Source organism: Hemitrygon akajei, chromosome 1, assembly GCF_048418815.1.
Source record: "Hemitrygon akajei chromosome 1, sHemAka1.3, whole genome shotgun sequence".
Lineage (NCBI taxonomy): Eukaryota > Metazoa > Chordata > Chondrichthyes > Myliobatiformes > Dasyatidae > Hemitrygon > Hemitrygon akajei.
This window is the reverse complement of record NC_133124.1, coordinates 108,184,261-108,196,323: the sequence shown is the minus strand read 5'-3', so window position 1 is coordinate 108,196,323 and position 12,063 is coordinate 108,184,261. Positions and strand designations below refer to the sequence as shown.

Genomic DNA, 12,063 nt, shown 5'->3' with positions numbered 1-12,063 from the left:
TAATGAGCCCAGACTGACCCTATACAAGAGCAATCCAGCTGGTCCAATTCTCCTATCCTCTACAAATAATCCCACATTCCATTTTCTTTTCAAATACTTACCAAACACCTTTGAACTCTTTGATCCACTTCCACAATTGCTCATGTCAGTGCACTCCTATCCCTAAACACTGGTTGCTTTTATAGAAATTCAGTTTACCAGTATTAATCAAAGTATAAATAAATATTTAAATTGATCATTCAATATCAGGGAAATCTTTGCAACATATCAAGACATCTTTGAGAAGAGTAACTTTCTGACCAATGTAACTAAAAAGTGCCAGCTTAATTCAGCTTAGTTACATTATAGATTGAATTACTACTAGTAGCACTACCAGTTCTTAATTTTTTTTCAAAAAAAATACTGAATATCTACATTGACATTATACAAACAGTGAAACTAGGAGTAAGCCTTTCAATCGTTCCAACCTGCTTCATGATAACACCTAATCATCCAAATTTAATACTTTTTTTTGCTCTCTCCATGTATCCCCTGAACTTTTTAGCATTAGAACTATCAAAGTTTCAAAGTACCTTTATTATCATTGTGTATATACAGTAAACAACCCTGAGATTCGCCCTCCCACGGGCAGCCACAAAACAAAGAAACACCATGAAACCCATTTAAAGAAAACATCAAACATCCAACACGCTACAAAACAAATTGTGCATATGGCAAAAAGCTAGCAATTAACACACCAAACAATAAACACTGAACCACAAGGTCAACGAAATGGTTCAGGAGTCCTAGTGCAAGGCACCATATGTTATTTGAACAATATAAACAATATACTGGAAGGGCAGGGTGTTAGGATTGGAATAGAAAACTGATTTCGCTCGCTCTCTGGCAACGTTCACTCTCCTCTCTCTATGGCGCTATGGAAACTGCCCTGGACTGCTGTGCTCCATGCCTACTAATATGATGGACTGATACTGAGGCTTGGGCCTATCCCAAGCTGCTCCAGGTTTGGATCCAAGGACTCATTTTGGTTTGGAATGTTGTTGCTCAATTCTGTTGTTTGCATCATTGTGTTTCTTCTCGTCCCCTCCCCCTTTCCCTGCACATCAGGTGTTGGTCTTCATTTTATTTTTAATTGTGTACTTTTGTGTTTCTTGCCTTGTGGTTGCCTGTAAGCAAACAGATCTCAAGGTTATATAATATGTATTTTCTATGATAATAAATGTATTTTGAAATATTTGAGTGACAGCCACTGAGTCAGTTCAGTTTAACACTGTGTCAATGACTGCAGACCTCAGTTATATCTAATTCTTTATTGAATGTATTTAATAACTTGGTCTCAACAGCCATCAGTTTTCCACTTTTGATTGAAGATATTTCTCATCTCACTCCTAAAAAGGTTTACATCAAATCCACAGACTGTCTTCCCTATTTCTGGACTTCCCCATTTGGAAAATTCTTCCTGCATCTACTGACCAGCCCTATTAGCATTTTTATAACCAGTTTCAATGAACACCTTTTCATTTTTTTTTTTTAAAGTCTACTGAATACAAACCCTTTCATCCCATTCCCTCTGCATGTCAGACCATTTCCAGGAATGAATCTGGGATAAGTTCATTACATTCTCTCCATAGCAAGAAATCATTCTTCAGAAAATGAGACCAAAATTGCATATAATATTCAATGTATGGCCTCAACAATGCACTGTGACAACTTCAAGAAGTAATGCCTGCTTCTGGACTCTATTCCATTTGCTCTGAAGGCCAACATTCCATTTACCATCTTAACCACTTGCAGCATATGCATGCTTACTTTCAACAATTGGTGCACAAAAACATCAAAGTCCTTTTGCACCTCCCACCCCCATTCCTGATACAATTCCTTCCTGTTTTCATCCAAGTGGATAAACTCACATTTATCCACATAGTACTACATTCAACTTATCCAAATGACAAATGGAAACTCCTTGTACCCTCCTCACAGCTCACCTTCCTCCAGCTTTGTGTCATCTGCAGTCCTGCAGATATTAATGATTTAAGATGATGGGATTAAAATGTAAGGTGTTATGAATGGATATGAACTAAACATTTATTCAGTCTTCACAATCTATTAATATTAAGGCTCTTGCTTCTTCTTACATTGTACATTTAATGCACCCTTATGAAAGGAGACTTGCATTACTGCTCAGCCAAATGATACAAACCATTCATCAGTACTAGGTGCTCTAGATAAACCCACAGACTAATCACAGCCTGCCAGGTTAGCCTGCCCAATCAACTCATCTAGGATTCACGCAAATGAAATCACAAAATTACACAAATTACCCAAACTATTACATCCACGTACATCTATTCACATTAGTTTTCGAAATTGCAGATATTCAACTTCTAAGATGAATGAAGAAACAGGTTCTCCACTCAGAGGGCAAGTTCACACTTTCTAATACCCCATTTCCCAACAACAAAACACAGATTTTAGTTTAGGAGGCAAATCTGTTCAACCTGCAAACTAAAGAAAAAAAAACAGGAAACAACTGTGGAAATAGACTAATGATATTTTCCACTGGATAAAATTAAAGTGTATGAGAGATGATTATATACTAATGGAATTTTAACCTCAGTATTATCATGATCCCTCAAATCACGGCCATGATCTTTAAAAAAAAAACTATTTAGTCAATTAGGTTTTTTTTTCCTCGACTTTTAATACATTCCATTAAATCCATGCACTCAGTTAGACAATCTGTAGAGGATGACATAATCCTTTGCTTCATGTATTGCCACACCCATTCTAACACAACTGCATTCCCACACCTCCAAAAGACACAACAGAATAAACAATATAACACACAATGGAAATAAAACTATTAATAAGTACCTCCAAGTACAAATACTTTATATTAAGTATGTTTTTTTTAAATTCCATTGCCCCGGACACCATCAACATACATTCATTTGAATATAAATAAAATTAAAAATTAATTAAACTACATTTTGACAGGTTCACTCCATCACAACAGAACACGCCCTCATAATGCAATGCCCCAGGCAATAAATTTTAAATTAGTAACAATTTTTAACTTGTTATTTTACCTTTACGTAATACAAGTTTCTGTATTATTGTGCTAAGTCGCTCCTCAGAAGTTGAGGCCTCTATTCGTGAATTGGGCTACAAAGATCACTCCTTAAACAGAAAGGGGTAAAATAAAACTGTTAAGTCAGAGCTGCAAAGTTAGTCAGCCTGATAGAAGTGGGCGGGGCTAGTACAACCTAACATGATAAACCGTCGCAGCACGCTCATGCGTTCTTCCATCGCCTCCACGCCTGACAGACATGCAATGCAACCAATCAAAACCAGAAACGGTGACAGGCGCGAGTTTCCCATCCAATCATCGTCAAAACGTTGCGCCATACGTTCGAGACAGGACTTCCGGTAACAAGTTGCGTTGACATGAAAGACGCCACCCTGAATGTCTGATAAGGGAATTTTTCTTTTACCCGTCCCAACTCCCCCTGCTCTTCTTAAAGTAGCGGAATTTTGTGTGTATTTTAGTATCGGTAACAGTATAAAAGTTAACTTACGTTTTCCCGATTGTAAATCTTTCTACTGTAATTTTATATTTTTCATCCTACTAACTTTAAATTTCGCTTCCCAACTTCTGATTAATTAATGGCTTTCCAAGCTTGAAGGCAGACTGGCGACCGCTAAAAATCCTTGCCTCAACCTAATATGGTCGCGCAAGACGTGATTGCCACGGTCGCTGACCAATTGCTTGCTGCGTCAGGCTTGCATGCCTCCGTATTGTGATGCGGCATAGCCAATTGCCTCGAGGGGTTTGTGTCTGCTCCGGGAGAGAGGTGGGATCCGTGCGGGAGTGGGGAGGCTGCCGTCCGGCTGGGCTGCTGCGCAGACCTCTGCCGGTACGCGCAGCCTACATTAGCGGGAAATCGGGCACGTAGGTTAACGTCCCCCCCACCTCCCTTAAAAAAACGAAGAACCTTTTTTATCGGCGTCTAATCCCCACAGCTTTATTTCTATTGTGCCTATTTTGTTGAGCAGTAAGCCAAATGCCTCGACTAAACGCGAGCTCAAATCCTACGTTTTTGCTATTTAATTAAATTTAAGTTGAACTGAGATAAACACTGGCTTCAGCAACAACAGTTCTGAAACTACTGGTTTACTGGAGGCAGTTATACGGCACAGAAATAAGCTCTGCGGCTCAGCGTCTTCATTCTAGGTACCTATCTTTACGAATCCTATTTTCTAGTACTTAGCCCATATCTTTCGACTTGCTATTTCAAATACTCATGCAATTACTTAATACTATCAGACACCTCATGCATAGCTTTCCAAGGTGCGAAAATTATTCCTCAAATCCCCTACCTATTATTGTAAACACACCCTCTGGTTACGGACATAGCTGCTAAGTAGAAAAAAAAACAACTCGTCAATCTTAATTTCTTAATTTATATTATTATATCTCAATCATGCATTTCCCTCAACCTTCTCATCTTCAAAGAAAACAAATCAATCCTGTCTGGTTTCTTCTCGTAGCTTGAAATGCTTCATAGCAGGCAACATTCTAATCAATCTCTCCTACACTCTCCATTCTAAACACAATGTCCTCACAATGAAACAATCAGAGCCACACTCAATGCTACAGCTCAAATAATGTTTTCTTTTATTACTTGTACCATAACTTATCTGCTTTATATTAAATTTCTCTGCTAATGAAGGCAAGTATCCCATAGGCCTTCCTAAATTGCCTCATCTATGAGTGGCTACCTGCATGGTTCCTCCAATAAGTATACTATAGGCCTTCTGCTCCTCGTTACTCGGCAGAGTCTGTATTAGACCATAAGACATATGAGCAGAATTAGACTATTCAGCCCATCAAGTCTGCTCCACCTGTCCATCAAGGCTGATTTATTATACTACTCAACCCCTTTCAACTGCCTTCTTCCTGTAACCTTTGACACCTTTACTAATCAAGAACCTATCGACCCCTTGCTTTAAATATCTAAGTGTATATTGTCACCTTATTAATCCTCCCAATGTATTGGCTATTAATCTGTCATTTTATCAGATCATTGACATTTTTCTGTAGACAAGGACTATTGTCATCAACATTACCAATTTTTGTTATGTTCAAGCTTAATAATCATACCTGCTACAATTAAATTCCTCATTATTAATGTATATAACAAAAATCAAGGTTCCCAGCACCAATCCCTGCCCCTCATAGGTCTCCAATTGTAAAAAGAACCCTTGACCTTTTAGTAAGTCACTTGCAGATCCTTTCAGTGAAAGCTTCAGCCATTGCCAAAAAAATAAGCCTTCAGTTTCGTAGAGTAGAAATTCACTGAGACATTGTACTGTATGAAAGGCATTATAAGAATACTAACTGAAGGGTGACTGTATATTGCTTTATTTTGGCATCGGTTCCGAGAAGAGCTGCTGAGTCACAAGTAAACAATGTCACTACGAATTATATGTTCTTCAACACATACTTGCATCAAATATTGTCCCAATTCCCATAGCACATCCCATCTATCCCAATACACCTCAAATGCATATCTGATATTTTATTTCCACACGTAACTGATAGGCCTGTGCAACCTGTAACATTGGTCTGTCACCAACTCAAATTGCATGCTGTACCCACAGGTTTACCCCTTAAAGAGTGCAGTGCTGCATGCCAATGATGCCAGCAGCTCTTAAATTATTTAAATATAATTTTCAAATGTACTTCAACAATACAGTCACATAGTCACAATAATGATATGCGCACTTCCTTTACATTTGCAGTGTGTGTTGAATGTGCAACGATTAAAATATAGTTTGCTAAACATGTTTGCCTTGCTGCATCCTCCAACTTGAATAGCATCACCTGGCTCCTTTGTTGTACTCCATGAAAATATATTCGCTCCATTATTCTAGCAGCCAGCAGATGATGATGGGATGAGAAGTTCAACATAAATGAAAAATTTCAGATGAAATAAGAATAAAAAGATGCAATGGCTAATATTTTTAGCAACCTATATTTAATACGTGTTGGCATGGTGCTGCAGCCATTAGCACAATCGCATCACAACTCCAGGAACTCATTTTCAATTCTGACCTCAGTTTACTTGCATATCCGCTCTGAGAACTTATGCTAGATACTCCAGTTTCCTGCCACATCTTAAAGATTAGTTGGTTGGTGATCAATTATAAATCACCCTTTTAGAGCAGTAAAGTGCTAAAAGAATCAAAGGGATGTTACCCACCTCGCCACCTTATGTCAAGATACGGCCACTCTCAGGAGCAATATTTTATATTGTGGCTGCCTACTCTCTAACCTGATGGTATGAATATTGATTTCTCTTTCCAGTGAACAAATACCCCACCCCCACATTCCTCTATACCCCACTCCGCCCTTTCATTTCTTCTCACCGGCTCATTACTTCCCCGTAGGTCCCCTCCTTCCCTTTATCTTATTATCCACTCTCCTCTCCTACCAGATACTTTCTTCTCCAGCCCGTGACCTTTCCCTCCCACCCGGCTTCACCTATCACCTTCCAGCTAGCTTCTTTCCCCAACCTCTACCCTTTTATTCAGACATCTCCCCCCTTCCACCTCAGTCCTGTAGAAGGGCCTTAGCCCAAAATATTGACTATTTACTCGTTTACAGAGATGCTGCCTGACCAGCTGAGTTCTTCCAGCATTTTGAGTGTGTTGAAAGGAATGTTAATGAGTCTGGGAGAGAAAATACTTTGCATGATCACAGAGAAATAAGAAGAGTAGAAATAGGACTGATGAGATTGTTCTGTTGTGAGCCAGCACAGAGACAATGGGCCATGTGGCCACCTACATTGTATTAAATAGTAATATTGATAAACAGCAAATCAAAGCTGTGAGAAGGGTCGAAGTCTTCAAATGAAACTATTCAGGTTGAACTAAGAAAAGAAGTGGGCTTGCCACACCGTTGGGAGTGTACTTTGAACTTCCACACATACCAAAGGAGAAAGAACAAATTAGGCAAATTTTGGCAGAAGCAAAAAGAAAGTAATGATGTGATTTTAGATGACATTGCTGAATCTTTGCTAATTTCTAAGAAAGTAGAGGCACTGTGGTGCCTTCTTTGTAATGGCACTTACATGCTGGATCCAGGACAGATCCTCTGAAATGATAACGTGGATTATCAACCGTCTCCACCTCTGATCCCCTGATGAGGACTGGCTCCTGAACTTCCGGTTTCCTTCTCCTGTAGTCAACAATCAGCTCCTTAGTTTTGCTGACATTGAGAGGTTGTTGTGGCTCAATCTTCCTCCTATATGCTGATTCATCACCACCTTTTATTTGGCCAACATTGGTGTTGTCAACAAACTTAAAAATGGCACTGGAGCTGTATTTAACCTCAAATGAGTATAAAGTGAGTAGAAGAGGGGAATAAGCGCAAAGCCTCGTGATGCACCTGAGTTGATGGTGGTCATGGAGGAGATGTTGTTGCCATTCTGAACTGACAGGGTCTGCAAGTGAGGAAATTAGGGAAGGTGCATTATAACTATATAAAGAGCAAGAGGATAACCCATGGCCTATTAAGGACCAAAACAGTAACCAGAGACCATAAGACATAGCAGCAGAATTAACTCATTCAGCCCATCAAGTCTACTCTGCCATTCCATCATTTGGAGGCAGAGGAAATGGGCAGTAACATACACAAAATGCCGGAGGAGCTCATCAGGTCAGGCAGCATCTGAGGAGAGGAATAAAGAGCTGACTTCTCAGGATAAGACTCTTTAAAAGGACTGGAAAGGAAGGGGGAAGAAGCCAGAATATAAGAATGTGGGGGTAGGGGAAGGAGTGCAAGCTAGAAGGTGATAGGTGAAAATGGATGAAGTAAGAAGCTGGGAGACGATAGGTGGAAAAGGTAAAGGACTGAAGAAAAAGGAATCTCATAGGAGAGGTGAGTGGATTATGGGATAAAGGGAAGGATGAGGGACACAGGGAAGTGAAAGGCAGGTGAGGAGAAGAGAAGGGGTAAGAGGGGAGTCAGAATGGGGAATGGAAAAAAAAGAGGAGGGGGAGGGAAGAAAATTACTTGAAGTAAGAAAAATAAATCCTCCAAGAGGACCACAACCTCAATGACCTGGAGAGTCATGTTGGCTGGAGTCAGGGCTTTGTGCTTTGGCTCTTGGTAAGGTCACCATGCCAAACAGGTCAAAGGGTAGAGAACAGACTAAGAGTGGTCCACCAGTCCTCTAGGTTTGGGCGTTCAGCTCACGGCTAACAACCCTGATTGGTAAAACAAAATTGTTATGGAAACCATAATGAAGAATCCTTCTACATCTGAATGCAACGGTATTCCTGAGTCTCCACCCAGGTCTTGCATGACTGACAGTAGTGAAAACTGAGAAGGAGCTACAAACATGATGAAGGAAGTCCTGAGCACAGCTAGAAATGGAGGACCTTTATTGCAGCCCTAAATGCCAGAGGCACAACAAGCAGTAAGTAAGTAGGAGAAATAAATGCTCACACTGTCAGGTTGAATGCTACCCAGGCAGAATATGAGATATTGCTCCAACCTGAGCGTGGTCTCATCATGGCAATCGAGAACCAACATACCAGAAGGAAATGAGGAGTGGAATTAAAATGGTTGGCCACCAGGAAATCCTGCTTGTTGCAGGTGGAGTGAAGGTGTTCAACAAAGTACCCCCCCCCCATCTACGGTAGGTCTCAATGATGTGTAGGAGGCTGCATCTGGAGCACCGGATACAGTAGACCTGGGGGTGAAGTGTTGCCTCACCTGAAAAGACTGTTTGGGGTCCTGAATGGAGATGTGGAAAAAGTTGAATGAGCAGGTGTGTCACTTCTTCTGCTTGCAGGGTTTAGTGCCAGGAGGGAGATCAGTGGACAAGAGAAGAATCATGGAGGAAATAGGTAAGGTCCTTAATGAATACATTTTAGTTTCCTTCACAAAAGACAGAAATTGTGTCATTGTAATTAAGGCAGCTTTCTGTGGCATACTGTATGATATAGGATCAACATAATAAAAGTAAAAATCAAAAATGACTGATGCTGGAAATTTGAATTAAAACCAGAAAATGCTGCATTTATCTGGTTAGACAGTAACTGCAGAAAGAATCAGGTTTATCGTCACTATCTCAAGTCTTGAAATTTATTATTTTGTGGCAGCAGTTCAGTGAAAACATAACAAAATACTGCAAATTACAACATAAATAAATAGTGCAAAAGAAAATTAGTGAGGTAGTGCTATGGGTTCATGGACTGTTCAAAATTTGATGGCAGAGGGGAACAAATAGATCTTAAAATGTTGAGTATGGGTCTTCAGTCTCCTGTACCTCCTCCCTGATGGCAATAATAAGAAGAGGGCTTGTCCCAATGGTGAGGGTCCTTAATAATGGATGCTGCCTTCTTAAGGCATCACTGTTGGAAGATGTTCTAGACAGTGGAAGGCTTGTCCCATGATGGAGCTGGCTGAGTCTACAATTCCATGCATTCACATCACCATACCAGACAGTGATGCAACCAGTCAGAATGCTCTCCAGGGTACATCTGTAGAATTTTGCAAGAGTCGTAACAAATCTCCTCAAACTCCTAATGAAGTACAGGTAAATATGAAGTAGAAGCAAACTGCCGGCATAACTTCATTGTGATTGCATTGATATGGTGGGCCCAGGATAGATCTGAGATGGTGATCCGCTGGAACTTGAAACTGCTCACCCTTTCCACACCTGACCCCTCAAGTCAGCGAGGAAGAGATGTTATCTCCAACCCACACTGACTGTGGTCTCCAAATCAGGAAGTCAAGAATTCAGCTGGAGAGGGAGGCACAGAGGTGGAGAAACAAAGTTAATGTTTCAGGAAAAAGACCTTACATGATACGAAAAGAGAATTCAAGTTAGTTTTAGATAGCTGAGGGTTGAGAGAGAAAAGTGGACAAAGGGAACATCTCTGATACATTAGGGCCAGGATTGCCATAGTGATAAGCTATTAATGAAACAATGTGGTCAATTCATTAATATAGGCATTTGGAGAGAGAAAACAAGCAAAGGCACATGTAAAACCTGTGAAATACAGGTGAGAGATGTAGGAAATGCCGCTGTCAGTGGAGGGAAAAAACCTGAGTTGCTATTACAGAGGAATAACCTACAGCAAAACTGACCTGTTCTTATGCAAGTAGAGGTAGTGTGTTTGCTCAGCATAGATATGCTAATTCACCTTTAAGTGTTCAGTAAATTTTCTACAAACATTTTGGCAAGATGCAAGTTTGATTCTGTAGCTTCTGAATAATCAAATTAGATGATCTGTGACCACCCAAGAATTGCAATTCAAGGTGAACCTCTCAGTACATTACATGGGAGATGTGCACTGTTGGAAGTGCCCTCTTCCAGAAGTCTTCATATTAAAGGATGTAAAAGAATTATTAGTGAAACAATTGTGTTCTAATATCCTGGGCAACATCAGATCTGGAACAAAAGTATTTGTTGCAAAAAAAAGTATTTCTGTATTTCTGAAAATACTTTCAGGACCACAAGCATTCATAGCCAGTTAACTTTTGGTCCTGTTGTTATGTAGAAAATGCAAACATCTCACAAAAGCAAATAACCATTTAATCTTTCATGTCAGCTGAAGCAAAGTTATTGATCAGAAAAATGGGGATAATTTGTCTTCCATTCTTTGAAATTGTGTATTGGGACCTTTTACATTTTATAGAGAGGACTCAAGTGACCTCACTTGAATACTCTATCTCAGTATACATAGAACAATATAGCTTTTTTCTCAGTAATTCACTGCAATATTTTGAAGCTGGGCATTTACTCTGTGGACTTCAGAAGAATGAGAGCTGGATTGACAGAATGGATGCTGAAAGGATGTTTCTTATGGTGGCAGGACCTAATGCTCAGAACTCTACAACTCCTGTTTCTTAATATTATTTGTTATATTTGAACAATTTCTCTTCTGCAACAGCCATTTGTCCATTTTTTTGTTTATGTATAGTTTTTCATATATTCTATTGCATTTCATTATTTTCCTGTAAATGCCTGCAAGAAAGTGAATCTCAAGGTAGTATATGGTGACATATACTGTACATACTTTGATAATAGATTCACTTAGACATACAGCATAGTTCAGTATAGAGGGATGTCCACTTAAGACTGAAATAAGGAAGAATTGCTTTCCAAAAGGATTGTGAAAATTACAGAGGATTCAAAGTTATTAAGTATATTCCAGGTTGAAATAGAAAGATTATTGAGCTTTTATGGAATTATAGGTTAAAAGTGAATTTAAGGATGAAGATCCAGTTAGCCATGACCTTGTTGAATGAATTACCTTATATTCTAATAATGGCAATGACAAGGTTAGGTGATTGGACTCTCCCTTGTTGGTTTGGTCATTGCTGGACTCCTGTGTGGTGTAAATATTTTTTGCCACTTACCTGTTATATCTTCCTGCACATAAATATTTATTGAATTGAATTGACTTTATTACTTACATCCTTCATATACACAAGGGGTAAAAATCTATATGTTATGTCTCCGTCTAAATGTGCAATGTGCAATTTATAGTAATATGTAATAAATTGTATGTACAACAGGACAGTCAATATAACATAGAAATACAGTTGTGTCCACATGAATTAAGCAGTCTAGTGGCCTGGTGGAAGAAGCTGTCCCGGAGCCTGCTGGTCCTGGCTTTTATGCTGTGGTACCGTTTCCCGGATGGTAGTAGCTGGAACAGTTTGTGGTTGGGGTGGCTCAGGTCCCCAATGAACCTACAAGCTGTTTTTACACACCTGTCTTTGTAAATGTCCTGAATAGTGGGAAGTTCACATCTATAGATGCACCTGGCTTTCCGTACCACTCTCTGCAGAGTCCTACAATTGAGGGAAGTACCGCTCCCATACCAGGCAGTGATATAGCCAGTCAGGATGCTCTCAATTGTGCTCCAATAGAAAGTTCTTAGGATTTGGGGGCCCATACCAAACTTCTTCAACCGTCTGAGGTGAAAGAGGCGCTGCTGTGTCTTTTTCACCACACAGCCAGTATGTATGGACTGTGA

The 12,063-nt window shown here is 39.7% G+C and overlaps 1 protein-coding gene and 1 long non-coding RNA gene across 8 annotated transcripts in view; one reads left to right on the top strand and one right to left on the bottom strand.

The window, feature by feature from the left end:
* LOC140729553 (uncharacterized) overlaps nucleotides 1–3,828 on the bottom strand; it is a 281,549-nt gene extending 277,721 nt beyond the window's left edge. For 5 of the 7 annotated variants that reach the window (XM_073049452.1, XM_073049470.1, XM_073049478.1 and 2 more), the window contains exon 1: nucleotides 3,090–3,267. The gene's annotated coding sequence lies outside the window, so the exon portion shown is untranslated. Of the gene's footprint in view, nucleotides 1–3,089; nucleotides 3,268–3,578 lie in introns of those variants that run through there. The other 2 variants (XM_073049421.1, XM_073049432.1) reach the window with 2 other exon arrangements.
* LOC140729596 (uncharacterized) overlaps nucleotides 3,827–12,063 on the top strand; it is a 107,635-nt gene continuing 99,398 nt past the window's right edge. Inside the window, exons 1-2 of the long non-coding RNA XR_012099365.1 lie at nucleotides 3,827–4,234; nucleotides 8,865–8,919. This is a non-coding gene — a long non-coding RNA (uncharacterized lncRNA). The remainder of the gene's footprint in view (nucleotides 4,235–8,864; nucleotides 8,920–12,063) is intronic.